At 43.9% G+C, this 12,924-nt stretch overlaps 1 protein-coding gene across 1 annotated transcript in view; it reads right to left on the reverse strand.

The window, feature by feature from the left end:
• LOC135916833 (uncharacterized) overlaps positions 1 to 12,924 on the reverse strand; it is a 166,042-nt gene that overhangs the window by 85,076 nt on the left and 68,042 nt on the right. The window contains exon 6 of the mRNA XM_070522027.1: positions 11,310 to 11,378. The gene's annotated coding sequence lies outside the window, so the exon portion shown is untranslated. The remainder of the gene's footprint in view (positions 1 to 11,309; positions 11,379 to 12,924) is intronic.

Raw genomic sequence — 12,924 nt, forward strand, 5'->3', positions numbered from 1 at the left:
TCAACTGGTTCAACTACTGGCAGTTCTTCATAAGCATGAGATGCATTTTCGACATGTACAGGATACACTAGCTAACGTTAAGCGAGCTCTTAATAAAATATAGAACATAAGCGGAAGCCACCAATCGTAATCTGTAAGCAGTGATGCTGTCTCGCTCTGCGGTCACGTGAAATTGGCCTAGCATCGCTATTGGTTTTAGTAACCGCGAACTGTGAGCTGACCTTCCGATGAAGCTCATGCAGCGCGCAGCGTCATTGAGGAGGAGGGCAATGGCATTGAGCAGAGTTCTTCCGACTAACGCCTGGGTCCGCTGGTGTCGCGGAGCGCGGGCGCGTAATCATGCGCATATTTTCGTATTTCGCGCGCTTTATTTTTAACGCCGAAAAAAAAAGTAACTATGCAGGACATAGCCCACTGAAAACATTTGAATCGGGTGCTTCGAAACAGAATTATTGCGTTTTGCGATAGTTCGCGCCCTCAATTCGGTAATTAAAATTTTCGCTAAATAATCTAATGTTATTATCAATAGTTCAATTATGAAGAGAAATCTCCTGGTGCGGTGCGTAACTGCTGACAAAATACTGTTCGCTAAGTCCTCGTATATACTTTATTTTCTTTTTAAGAAGAGTGACGATCGCATATGCAGGATTGCGGCGGCGGCTGGCGTAGAAGAGATAAAGGTACAGCAAACAGTGGAACCGATGCTTGAACACCTAGGAACCAATACCTAGTAAGAGAGAATTGTTTTCAGGCAGCATTGCGCTCTACTTAGGTTTTCTTTTTACAAATAAATGTTACGGGGATGTAGGATCAATTATGCTCTACTGAAAGAAAGGCAGGCTTACTAAAACTGCGGATATGCCTTGATGCACTCTGCTACTGACCATGTATGATGATTACAGACATATAGTACGACGCTTTCCCTTAAACATTTACATGCAGCTTCTTCCTTTTCTTTCAAAGGTAGGCTCTTCTTTCAATTATAGTTTGCTTGTACTGTTTCTCCACTTTGCTGTTTGTATGTTTCTGGCGGTTCATGCGAGGTACATTCACTTGGCCAACTAGGTGTGTTTGGCTGCTATATTGCTGGGAAGAAGACTGCTTGGTTGTAGTTAGCCTGGTTACAAAATTAGGTTATAATAAATGTTTACTTAAGCTATATGACCAGAGCAAGATTGTCAATCAGAAAATTGTAGGCTATCACAAAAGGTCCGCGCGCAATCTTCAAATCTCTCTATTTCTGCCGCATCAAAGTATATTCCAAGCATGGAAGAAGCCCGCAAAAAGAAAACGAAAAGAGCCGCGATACTAGTCGAATGACATTTTTTTTATTTTACGGGCTTTCTTTAACGCTTCAAAAAAACTCAATTACCGCTAATAGGGAGAACTATTCTCCACCATACGCGTACACAGTGCTCAAAGCACTAATGTTCTACGTGCCTCCTTAGTCACACGAAGTTAATGTGTAACGGACTATTGCTGATTTTGGACACAGCAACTCATAACCATTAGTAAAAGGAAAGTAAGGCATCCACCGCAACGCGGTTAAGTGCTACGAAGGAAATCCGTACAGGTTCCTTGAAAGAAAAGCTTCGCATCTGAAGAAAAATTTGTCCTGGCGTGGTACTCGAACGCGGGACCGCCTTTCCGGGGCGGCCGCTCTACCATCTGAGCTAGCCAGGCGGCTAGCAGATGGGAGGCGAAGTCGAATTTATCAACAACTCAGAAGCAACCCAATTGCAAAAACCAGTGCCTTCCAGTGTAAAACCATCGCGCTTTTTGGCGCTGGGTCGCACTGGGTACGCTGGCACTCGCTGGGACTCACTGGGACACCAGTGAGAACGCTGGATAAGAGCTGGGTCACACTTGAAGAGACGCCGGTTCCACTGCCATGACGCTGGGGCGCACTGGTTTTTGCTGTACAGGCGCTGGTTCTCACTGAAGTTCACTGGTTCGCACTGGAAACTGCGCTGGTTGTGTTTGTGCCGCGCTGGGTCCAGTACGCAAGGACGAGCGCCGCTGAATATTTAATACTTTATACGGTTTTGGTTTCATCGCTTGATACTAGTCTCTTCTCCTAAGTAACGCTATATCTTGGGGTTATAAAACCCTATTTCGTGTCACAGCTTAGAATAAAGGTGCGTGAGCTGCCCTGTTTACTCATGCACATTTGAAACTGAAAATCACTTTCGTTTTTTTCGTTTTCCCTTTTGACTGGGCGGATAGCCAAATTCTTGAATGAAACCACGTAAACGCAGATGACGCCGCGTTTTTTAGTAGTTCGCACGTAACGTATGACCGGGAGTTGCCGCCGTTGTCGCACTGTTGTGGAGGGGACATGAAATGCAGAACTCGTTGAGACGGGCACGAACGGACCCCGAGTTCTAAGACTATCGCTGACTGATATTATCGCACCGATAACAACGCTGAGGTGACTCGTGCGCTTCCACTTTCCCTATTGTACTAAAAAAAGTTCTGAGGTTCAAATACACAGATTTTAGCTTTCGCCAGCTACCCGCGCCGAGATCGGTCCCCACCGAAGCTTAGGCCTAGCGTATCCGCCGAGTCCGTCCTCACGCTATCAGCGCGTCTAGCTTAGGAATCAAGAAATCTAACAAGGATAAACCACTCTATATTTCATGCTTTCGCATCGGTGTTTTTAAGTAAACAATCTTTTTCATTTCTACAGTGCCAGCACAAGAAGCGATGAGCGGTGATGCAGCGCGTCATAAACACAGGTATATGTGCTATCGCCGAAGGCTCCCAGCACTAGCCTGCGCTTCTCTGACGAATACATATGACTAGACAGGCGTGTTGACTGAAAGGCATCACTGAACTAAGGAAACGCAGTATATCCTTTGTGTGAGGTACAAGAAACGGCTATCGAATTCAGCAGTAACAGAACATACGCCGTCACAGGTCGGCGGTTCATTTAGGACTTTTTTTCGAAGTTAAAATAGCAATCGCAAGTGAAAATTGATGCTGTGGCACTTCCAAGCATACTGCTGAATACGGACAGCAAGTTTTTCTTTCTGGTACAGGCGCGAGTTTTAGTTGCTGGGCGATAGCGCAACAACCATGCCTGTACGCGACGTAGCTCTGCGAAAGAAACTGCTTCTCGGCTTTGACATGGCAAATTATCTGTTTCCGTCTGCTGGCGTGCCGTAGCTACATTACATATGAACATACATGAGAAACAAATTCACAGTTAGTATGCAGTCCCATGATAGTTCAAAATTCTGCTAAAGAAAGAGTACCGATAATTCCATGCAATAAAGAAAGAAAAAAAAAGCTGGCGTGGCGTAGCGGTAAAGTGCCGGTCTTGGGATCTGCAGGTCGCACGATTGAATCCTGGTCGGAGCAGTTTTTTTTTCTTTCTTTTATTGCACTAAAACGCTCTTTGTTGCTTTCTGTATTCAAATAAATATATACGGCATCCAGGCACCGCATATTTAACGCGCTGGAGCTGTTTTTCGCGCAAGTAGCCAGTGCCTCCCAGCCCGCTGCGCCTTCCCAGTGCCCCAGCATCCAGCGCGCTGCACTGGGTCCCAGTGGCACTGGGTTTCGCCATAGGGAAACGCAATGGTATGACGTAATAGTTCTGCGGAAACCGGCAAGGTAGAGAGAAGTAATTATTAAAGGGAAATTTTCTAGTAAAGGGAGAATTTTCGTCAAGCTCCAGGTATCACCTTCTTTTTCACAAGGACGACAAGCAAGCCCAAACAGTTGGCTGGTGGGTTGATGACTCTTTTGTGGACTCCACTTCTGATTCTCCACTCCTGATTGGATGACTATGCGTTCAGCGTGCGATACACGATAGGGAGGCCGATGAATAGGATTCGTGCCTCCAGTGCTTATACGGTGGTGAACAACAGGTGTTTCACCTAAAGGCCTGTCGCCGAAATTACAGATATCACTGTACGATTCGAGCAGCAGGCCTATATCCGTGGCCCGTTCAGTGGTATGGTCAGGTGCAATCATTTTCGCCAAGTCATCCGTTAAGGAATCAGCTGTCAGCTGCAATTACAGCTAATAAACCACTCTCGGTATTTAGACTCTCAATGTCATATACGGAAGTACTAAAAGCGCTGGCCAAGAAGACGCCGGCCGGAAGTACTTGATGGCACATCCTGAAATTCAGGAACGGTAGAATGACGTCGTCGCTAGTAACCGTGACCCGCGTATGCGGAACAGAAACGTTCCGGTGCTAAAGCACGTCGACGATCAGGCGAAGCACGTAATCACTGTCAGGAACCTGTGACTGTGCGGTCAAAGCGACGTAAGTGACTGCATGGGGTGACAGACGCACATCGTGAAGCGAGCACAAGTGCGGTGGGGCGGTGCTCGGAGCTTCGGTGAATTGAGACAGTTCTAACTAAAGAATGCGAGGTGCACAGTCGATGAAAGCAGAATGATTACATATAAGTCCAATCCAAGGCTGATGTGGTCAGGGCAATTGTCGATCACAGCAAAGAGAACAGAAGCCGGGTGACCGGCTATACTTCAAAGCGCAGTACACATTCCAAGACCAACCAGCACGCTGCCTTCGGCCACTCGAAGCACTTCGGCAGCTGCTTCGGTGAGCACCACCTTTAAACGTCTACGTAGGCTAGCACTCATGACAAATGCGTGAGCTCCAGTCTCGATGAGTACTTGGGCAGGCACGCCGTCTATTTTAAGGTCAGTTACACTTCTCTTTGTGGGCACTGAAAGAGGATTTGCTGCAGTAGTAGGTAATGCAGCAGCACCTTGGACGGCTGCATTTCTCAGTTTTGCGAAAGGGTGTGGCCAAAAGCTACAGGGGGCGAAAGGTGACGTGGCTGAGGCCAACGGGAAGATGGGCGACGTGTTTGCGGCGATGATGAGTGACTGCAGCACATGTTCCTAGCAGTTGTGGGCACTGTTGTACTCAGTGGTGGGAGAAACATTGTGGATATTTCCATCAGAACGGCTCAGGTTAGTCGGCATGAGAGGTGCTGAGGGCCTCGAGTTTCGACAGTATCGGGGGGCCTGACCAATGCAGCGACAGGTGAAACATGTCGGCTGGTCGTCCGCAGTTCTCTACTCAGTCGGGTTAGGATAACGGGGAGACAAGCGTCGGGGAGCATCAGGTGGAGTGAAAATAGTAGAATGGCATTAGTTGTCTCTGGGATGGCGACAGCACAGACAGAATGTACACCGATGTTCTCGAGTTCCTGGCGAACGATTGCTTGCTCGAGAGACTAAAAAGGGTAACCTGAGGGCTACGCCATCAAAAATGACGCTACCATCGCCTGATGCTACCTTAAAACCGGTAGCACCAGGGCTACGCTATCAGAAAGCTGCGAAAAGTTCAGATCGAACGATTCGCACCACGTCCTCTAATAGCAGCGCATGCTGCTGTGTAGGTTGATGTTTATGCGTCGACGTGACGGCAGTATTGGGAAGTCTGGCGAATGTTTGCAGGACGCGTCGGCTTTTGTCGTGCTCGAATTGTCGTCACTCTTTGATGATGACATCAACTTTTGCACATGAGCAGATCAAAGGCGTTGTCAGCAATTCCCTACAGCCCGTGCCCTACCTTCTCAGCTTCTGTCATGTCATGATCGGCTTTACGACAAAGCGCCAGCACATCCTCTATGTACAACACATCGGACTCCGTGAGGGGATTGGGCACGGGAGCGCAGTTCCTGCTTTGCGGATATTTTACGGCCGGCTGGTTTGCCAAACAGCTTTGTAAATATATCTTTCCATTGCTCCCAGCTGGTTCACTTCTTCGTTTTCGCACCGCACCTTTGCCGTGCCTGCTAAATAGAACCTCAGGTTAGCTAGCATGATCGTAGGGTCCCATCTGTTGATTCCACTCAGCGTTCGTGCAAAGCTACGCACTCTTGCACATCGGCGCCATCGGTCTCTCAGAAAGTTCCAGCATCCTTGGGTTGCAGAACCACAACCGAATGGGACAGCGACGTAACTGGCGATGGTGACGTTAGAGGCGACAGCCACGTTGATCCCATGTGCTCACAGTCATTCATGGTGGAGATGGTGATGCGACGTCTACTACGGAGAACTGTTTCGAGCTGCGGTACCCAGCACCTCCCATCAATATATTACGGGGATGTTGGGAGTATAGAAAACTGTATTTACAATATATATATATATATATATATATATATATATATATATATATATATATATATATATATATATATATATATATATATACAATCCGAGTCAGTGCAGTTAAGATGACTGACCAGCAACAACACGCAGCCGCCAGAGTATCGCGATCTTCTTCCTTCCTCTTCTTTATGCTTCCGTAACAATACCACCGAGTGACGAAAGCACTGGATCCAGGCATTGTATATCAGCATGTGCATCAAGCATCGGCAATATTGCTGACTATGCTCCAAGCTTCATCCCTCGTCGAAGGCCCGCTGCTCACGAGATGCCCGGAGCATCCTTCCGGTTCTCCAGTACAACTCTTGCTTGGGCTAGTTGGCTTATGCTTGAATGAGTAAAGGCAAGGCGCAAAAGACCCGCTTATTACAAGAAATGAAGAAAACACCGCTTTTTACAAGAAATGTTATCCACTTTAAACAAAAGTACAAAGAATGCGTAAAATAAAACTAAATCCCTACTTTCTAGTGAGCTTTCCCGCGAGTTGAACCTACGACAATATATAGCAAGATGAAACTATATTTCGCGTAGTTTGACCGAGTTCATGAAAAATGAGCCGGGGCAGTTTGGAGAGTATTTCTCTAAATCAGACAGTCCTCCAAGCTGGATGCAACGTGCGGGTCATATTGTTAAGAAAAACGCACTATCGCGAATTGCTTCAACGCATATTTCTAGTCAGTTTAAGACCGTACGCACTATGCACACACACCAACATCACTCAGTGGTGACGTTCGTCAGACTTATTGATGCCGGACTGAATAATAGCCGAGTATGGAATTCTCAACCTTCTTCTACAGCATTGCCGTCAGAGAACCTCATGGCCCAGACATTTAATATGCATTCCTTAGGCATACGCTGCTACATACGATATTAGCATTATCATTAGAAACAACATTGCTTCCTGAATACTGGTTCAGTGCCAAAGTGATAACTATTCATAAAGGCTAAAATAAAGTGCTAGTTCATAAGTAAAAGCCGACATCATGAACTAGTACGTACTGAAAGTCAATGGAGCATGTCATTAACAAGGACGTTAAAGTTATGTGGAAGAAAACAATTTGTTATATTTTAGAGAATACGCCAACCAAAGCGGGCTTTCGACCCCGGGCGCTAAACCGTAAAACTATTCCAAACTTTTCTATTTCTTTTCTGTTATCAGCCCTCCGCGACTGGTCGAAAGCTTTTTTCGACCACCCCCACTTCACCTGTCTTTCACGCAACGTCAGGAAAACCACGTTACCTCCCCATATGATATGATGCGTACCCACTGATTATGCGTGATTTGACCGAAAAAAGAAAAACAGTTCTTTCTGATTCAAAGTATTTTCGCCATAAGCCCCCGTCTATTGCTCAAAAGTTTTCGGGCTGCACCCACTTCACCTACCTGTCGCGACGTCAAAAAACCGCGAAAACTCACCGCGTCATAGCGGCGTGTACATATTAAAGATGCAATAATGTGCCGAACAAAATTGAATATTCTTCTGAGTAGCCGCAGGCTGTGCCGTTCCTAAAGGAATAAAAGATGGCTGCCGCCGATCGCTCAGGCGCTGGCAACTCGCACCTGCCGGAGAGCATGGGCTTGTTTGCGTATAATAAAACTTCTTGCGTTGCCGTGTAACGCTTTCGACCACTTTCTGCACGTTTACGACCTCATTCACCCAAAGCTTTTTTGCTGTGGATCCGTTTTAGCGTCATTATGAAGCTTTCACCGCAAGCTAAGTGAAAGCGGACCAATCGCAGACGCCGGCACCACCCTCTTCCTTCGTTTATTGAATTTCAATAAACTGGCTCTGCCCCATAGAGTCCTTCGCCACTTGAGCGTTCTCCTCTTCTCTTGCCAACCAATTAGATACGACAAGCCGCTCAGTGTAGGCAATGTTATTCGTTTCTCAAGCAAACAAAAGTGACCTCCTATGAACTAGAAGAGCGTTTGATTGGTCTCTTCAGACAACCCTGCGGGTGACAGCCCGTTGCTTGCGTCGGTGGTTACGCACATTTGACGTCAGAACATTGGAATAAAAAGATATTGCAATAGTTTTACGTTATAGGGCCCTCCAACGCAGTTTCTAGAAATAATGCATGACTTTGCTTTAGCAATGAGTTCTCGAGGTCATATTGAATGAAAATTAATAGATTTCTCTAAGGCAGTTCACCGCGCACAGCACTCGCGTCTATTAGAAGGACTAACGTGTTCTGGTAAAAAATCTAACGTTGTGATTGATATTCCAACGTATCTTTCTGATCGCATGCAATAGCAATGCGCTGGCTTGCATAATTGCGATCCTGATCGTGTTTATGTGTTTCCTGGTGTTTCAAGGGCCTGTACTCGGCCCAACATTTGTCCTTATCTATGTTAATCATATCCATTCTAGCATAGAACCAGTAGCGACAATAAGACTGCTTGCAGAAGACTGCGTAGTTTGCACCCTCGTTAGTAACACCAGAGAGCAGGCAAGTATTACAAAATCTCTCCGAGAGATCGTCACTAGTGAAGAGAATGGGGGATGGAAAATAACACTGAGAAAACAACGACACTGAGAAAAGCACCCCATTATTATTACGATTATATACTATTTCGTGAACATGTAAAAATGTAAGCTCAGTGAAGGACATGAGAACTACATTGACGGAAACACTTAAATGGAATGAAACATTAAAGGAATTCGCTCAGGAGCTTCTAAGCAACTTTGATTTTTACGTAGGAAGCTGGCGGGAACTTCCCCTCAGGTTAAATTAGTGACACACAAAAGACTGGTTAGGCCCACTCTGGAATAGGCGGCAATAGTTTGGAATCCACTTCAAAAGTACTTGTGCGAACTATTAGAAAAGCAACAAAATAGAGCCCTGTGATTAATTTACTGAAATATTCAAGCCATGACAGCCATACACAAATTGCTAGATCGCAAGCCGTCCAGGGGTGACTACTACAAACTAAATCCTACAAGAGCCCGATACTAATGCACGCTATTTATTCAGGCATATAAACAACAGATAGATGGAATATTTGTGGTACCAGAACCACGCTAGAACATATGCTATGGGAATGCCAGCAACTAATACAGGACCATGCGAGCGAAGGCTCCATCTACAGCCTATGCGCGCGATGGGAAGCTGCGCTGCTCTAACCTGGAAGACCAACTCTGGGTAGTCCAGAGGGCCAAGGAAGCCACCAAGAGGCAAGAATTCTTGGCCGTGACCTCGGCGGGTGCCCCAGCCCACTACTCGCTGTACGCTAATCGTTCTGATTCGAAATAAAGTTTCTCCACTCACTTAATCATGACAGTGTTACAGCCCTCCGCAACGAAGCACCTATTGTAACTCTGGGTAGTCGACGCAACGTGGCATGCTTAAAGTTTCTTTTCCTTCTGTGTCATGGCTTCACCAAATTCAATAAGGGCGAACACTTGATGTCTCCGAATGATCAGTTTAAAGCATTCTTTTTTTGCCTCAGCCACGAAGCGTGGAATACCTTGTCAAATGATGTACTAAGCGTCGGTTGGGGGGGAGGGGGTGTAGTCGATACGTTTGTGTAATAGTTAGAAGCTTATTTGCCGTTCATGTCAGACTAAAGTTGTGATTGGAACCACTTGGTGCATGATGCAGGCGGCGATACCTCGCACAGTCCATTCCCCACTACGCATTTGCTTTTTTGTCTAAGGATGAGCAAATTATATTGCCATCCTCTAAGAATAACTATTGACTTTATTTTTGTCTTTGCACTCAGATTGAGATTTACGATGTGATTGTTGTTCCCAGTGTTTCATCACTGTCCCTGTATTTTAATTTGAAGTTTCTTTTATATTTCTTTGGTAGTGTACTTTAATATATTCAAATTGATGTTCAATTGATTGACTTTTCTATTTATATTTTCGTTGCCCGTTGTACCAAGTTTTCTTTTTTTTGTTTCAGGCAAGGGGTGCTTTCTTTTAACATGACCTTCTGAACTATGTATCGTTCTGTGCCCTATTCTATATAAGCCTGATGTGGACTAGAGTACCGATAAATAAACGAAAATACATAAATAAATAAAATAAATAAATAAAAGAAAATAGATAGTGAAAGAAAAATTACAAGTTGATCTAATTCTTCGGCAGATTCCACGATGGCCTACACACTATGAAAAAAGAAGAGTATCCCTTACTCTTTTCGAAGGGTCTGGACTCGTCACGTATACGACACACTTTGTGGGAGACACCCGAACTCTCTTTTGGGAGAGAGTCCTGAGACTATCTGTGCTCAATACAAGGTGTTTACGTGACTCCGCACAGCATAATCATGCATACACTGTTGTAGCAGTCGCCTATACCCTCTCAAAAGGGTTGAAAGACTAGTGCTGAGGGAGTCCGTTAACAATTCTAGACGAGTCAGACGACTCAAGACAAAGTGTCACATGAACACTGCAAGAATGATTCACTTAACTATTCTAGATGAGTCCGATGACTTCAGCAGTGTGTGTCAAGTTACCCTGATTGTGTGGTGCCGCTCTCTTGCAAATAAAGTAACTCTTGCTGCAAGTACACACGACTACGGCTAGTTCTCAAAAAGACTACTGTGAAAATACAACAAAGCATAAGAAAGAATCCACAGTAAACTTGCCAAAAAGCACATTGCAGGTTGCAAGAAAAAGTTAATATTTCATCAATCTTTGTTATTGTCTTCTGGAAAATTCAAATATATTAGTCAGCACAGAATCACTATGAAAGCAAGACAGTTTTCATTACTATTAAACTGGAATCAATAGCCCACCAAGCAAAACAGTCTTAAATAAGTATCCAATATGTAGCCTGCAGCTGCATATGCACGACACTGCAATGCCACTCAGAACCATAATCAGACCCCAAAATATTATGTAACTCATGTAGAAGTTCAATTCACCACCTCACTAGTGTCTTATAATATGTGAAAACATTTATAACTTCAACCTATTTCCCTGTTCTGCAAGACAACTTACGACTTAACATTCTAAGCAAGTAAGCTACACATAACAAGTAAGAAAGGCTGCACTATGTACAAAGGAGACCCATATAGTGAAGTGCAATAAATACAATATTCCAACTTAAATTACATTATCTATGTATTTTACAATGTCTGCTGAAAACAATTGGTTGGCAATTGATAATCCAATCTAAAAGTAAAAGCAGCTGTCTTACCTTATGGTACTCTTGTTGGCACTTTTGCCCACACAATTTGTGCACGTTAGCGTGAGATGGAAAATTGACCTGAAAAACACCACATTAAAAAGTTGTGCATCAATTTTATTGTGTCATACAAAATGCAACAATGTACAAAAATTTCATAACTGACAAAATTGCAAAAATATACAGCAACACTTATACTGATCATTTATTTATGTTGAGAAAGATACTTTTGCAAGACTAAGTACAATAGCTGACACAGACAATTTCACAGGTAGAAATAACCGCTAATACAAAACTTTCCACAATGCAAACACGTTGACAAAATAAGCAGCACAGGTAGCTGTATTTTGTTACGGCAATGATAGCGCATGAATGATGAGGACAAGGGAGGAAGCAGAACATATAAACAAATTATACCCAGCTGTATGCACGCAGCTGTAATAATACACATAGTGCTGAAAGACCTACATAAAAAAGGAGGAAGATGTGAGGAAGGCTTCTTTTTCTCATCGCAACTCATCCTGTAAGAGCATATTATACACTGGCTCTAATCTATCCTCAGCCCATACATGAATAAGTTGCATTAGGTGCCACATTTACAAATCACTCATACAATGTTCTTGTGATTTTCCTTATTCCAATCTTTAACTTAGCAAGCATGACTGAGTTACGTAAAGCCTTCCTACGGCTTGGCACATATACAGAAAGAAGTGTTTCTATAAAGACTGGAGGTCAGACCTCTTTTATTCTTTTGTCATTATGATTATCTACCACAGTAGTCTTTTGTAAAGTGAAACACATCCAGATAATACAATGTGGGCAACCAAGTGTGAATACCTCTTCTCGATTTCTACCTTTCTCTGGTGTCCCGCTAAGGTAACAATGGCGCGAAGGATTGTCTTCCTAATGTATGCGTTCCCATACAACAGGAGCAGATAAGCCACATTAATGGTGCGTGAAATAAAACATCTGTGCTTAAAATTACACTGCCGCTCCAACCTGGAGTGATTTTTTTGCTTTCTTGTGAAAGCCGTAGTCAGCCCCCTTGGTGCCCAAAGCAACTCTCACACCACAGCAGGATGTCAATTTTTTTTTAATTCTAAGCAGATATTATAGATGTCATTCGTATTTTTTTAGCTATTTCTATAGCTATGCCTTAAACAGTTGGAAAATACAGTGACCTTTGTGGGCATTTTCTTGTGTACTAAATTTTCACAAAAAAGCAGTGTGCTGTAGCTAACTAAGCTCTCTGTTGACTGCAAAGTGTGCCAATATATATTCAAAGAGCATGTAAAGTTACTAGAAGTATGCAAGATTAGTAGGCAGGCCTGTCTGCCTGCCTACTAATCTGGCATACTTTTCATGCTATTGTGAAAAAAAATTATTGAATATACTTCAAGAACTTTTTCTCACAATAGCATGAGAATAACCTTATGCACTTATAATTGTCCTATACTAACGAAATTTGGCATACATACTCTTGAAGATATGCAGAATGCTGATATCTAATTGAAAGTGCAATCTGCAAAATTATTTAAAGTGGCCTAATATTTTTTTGCATAGTTCCAGTAATTGTACAAGCCGTTTGGATAAGTATCACCACTATGCAGTATACAACTAGCTAACC

Source organism: Dermacentor albipictus, chromosome 7 (genome assembly GCF_038994185.2).
Source record: "Dermacentor albipictus isolate Rhodes 1998 colony chromosome 7, USDA_Dalb.pri_finalv2, whole genome shotgun sequence".
Classification (NCBI taxonomy): domain Eukaryota; kingdom Metazoa; phylum Arthropoda; class Arachnida; order Ixodida; family Ixodidae; genus Dermacentor; species Dermacentor albipictus.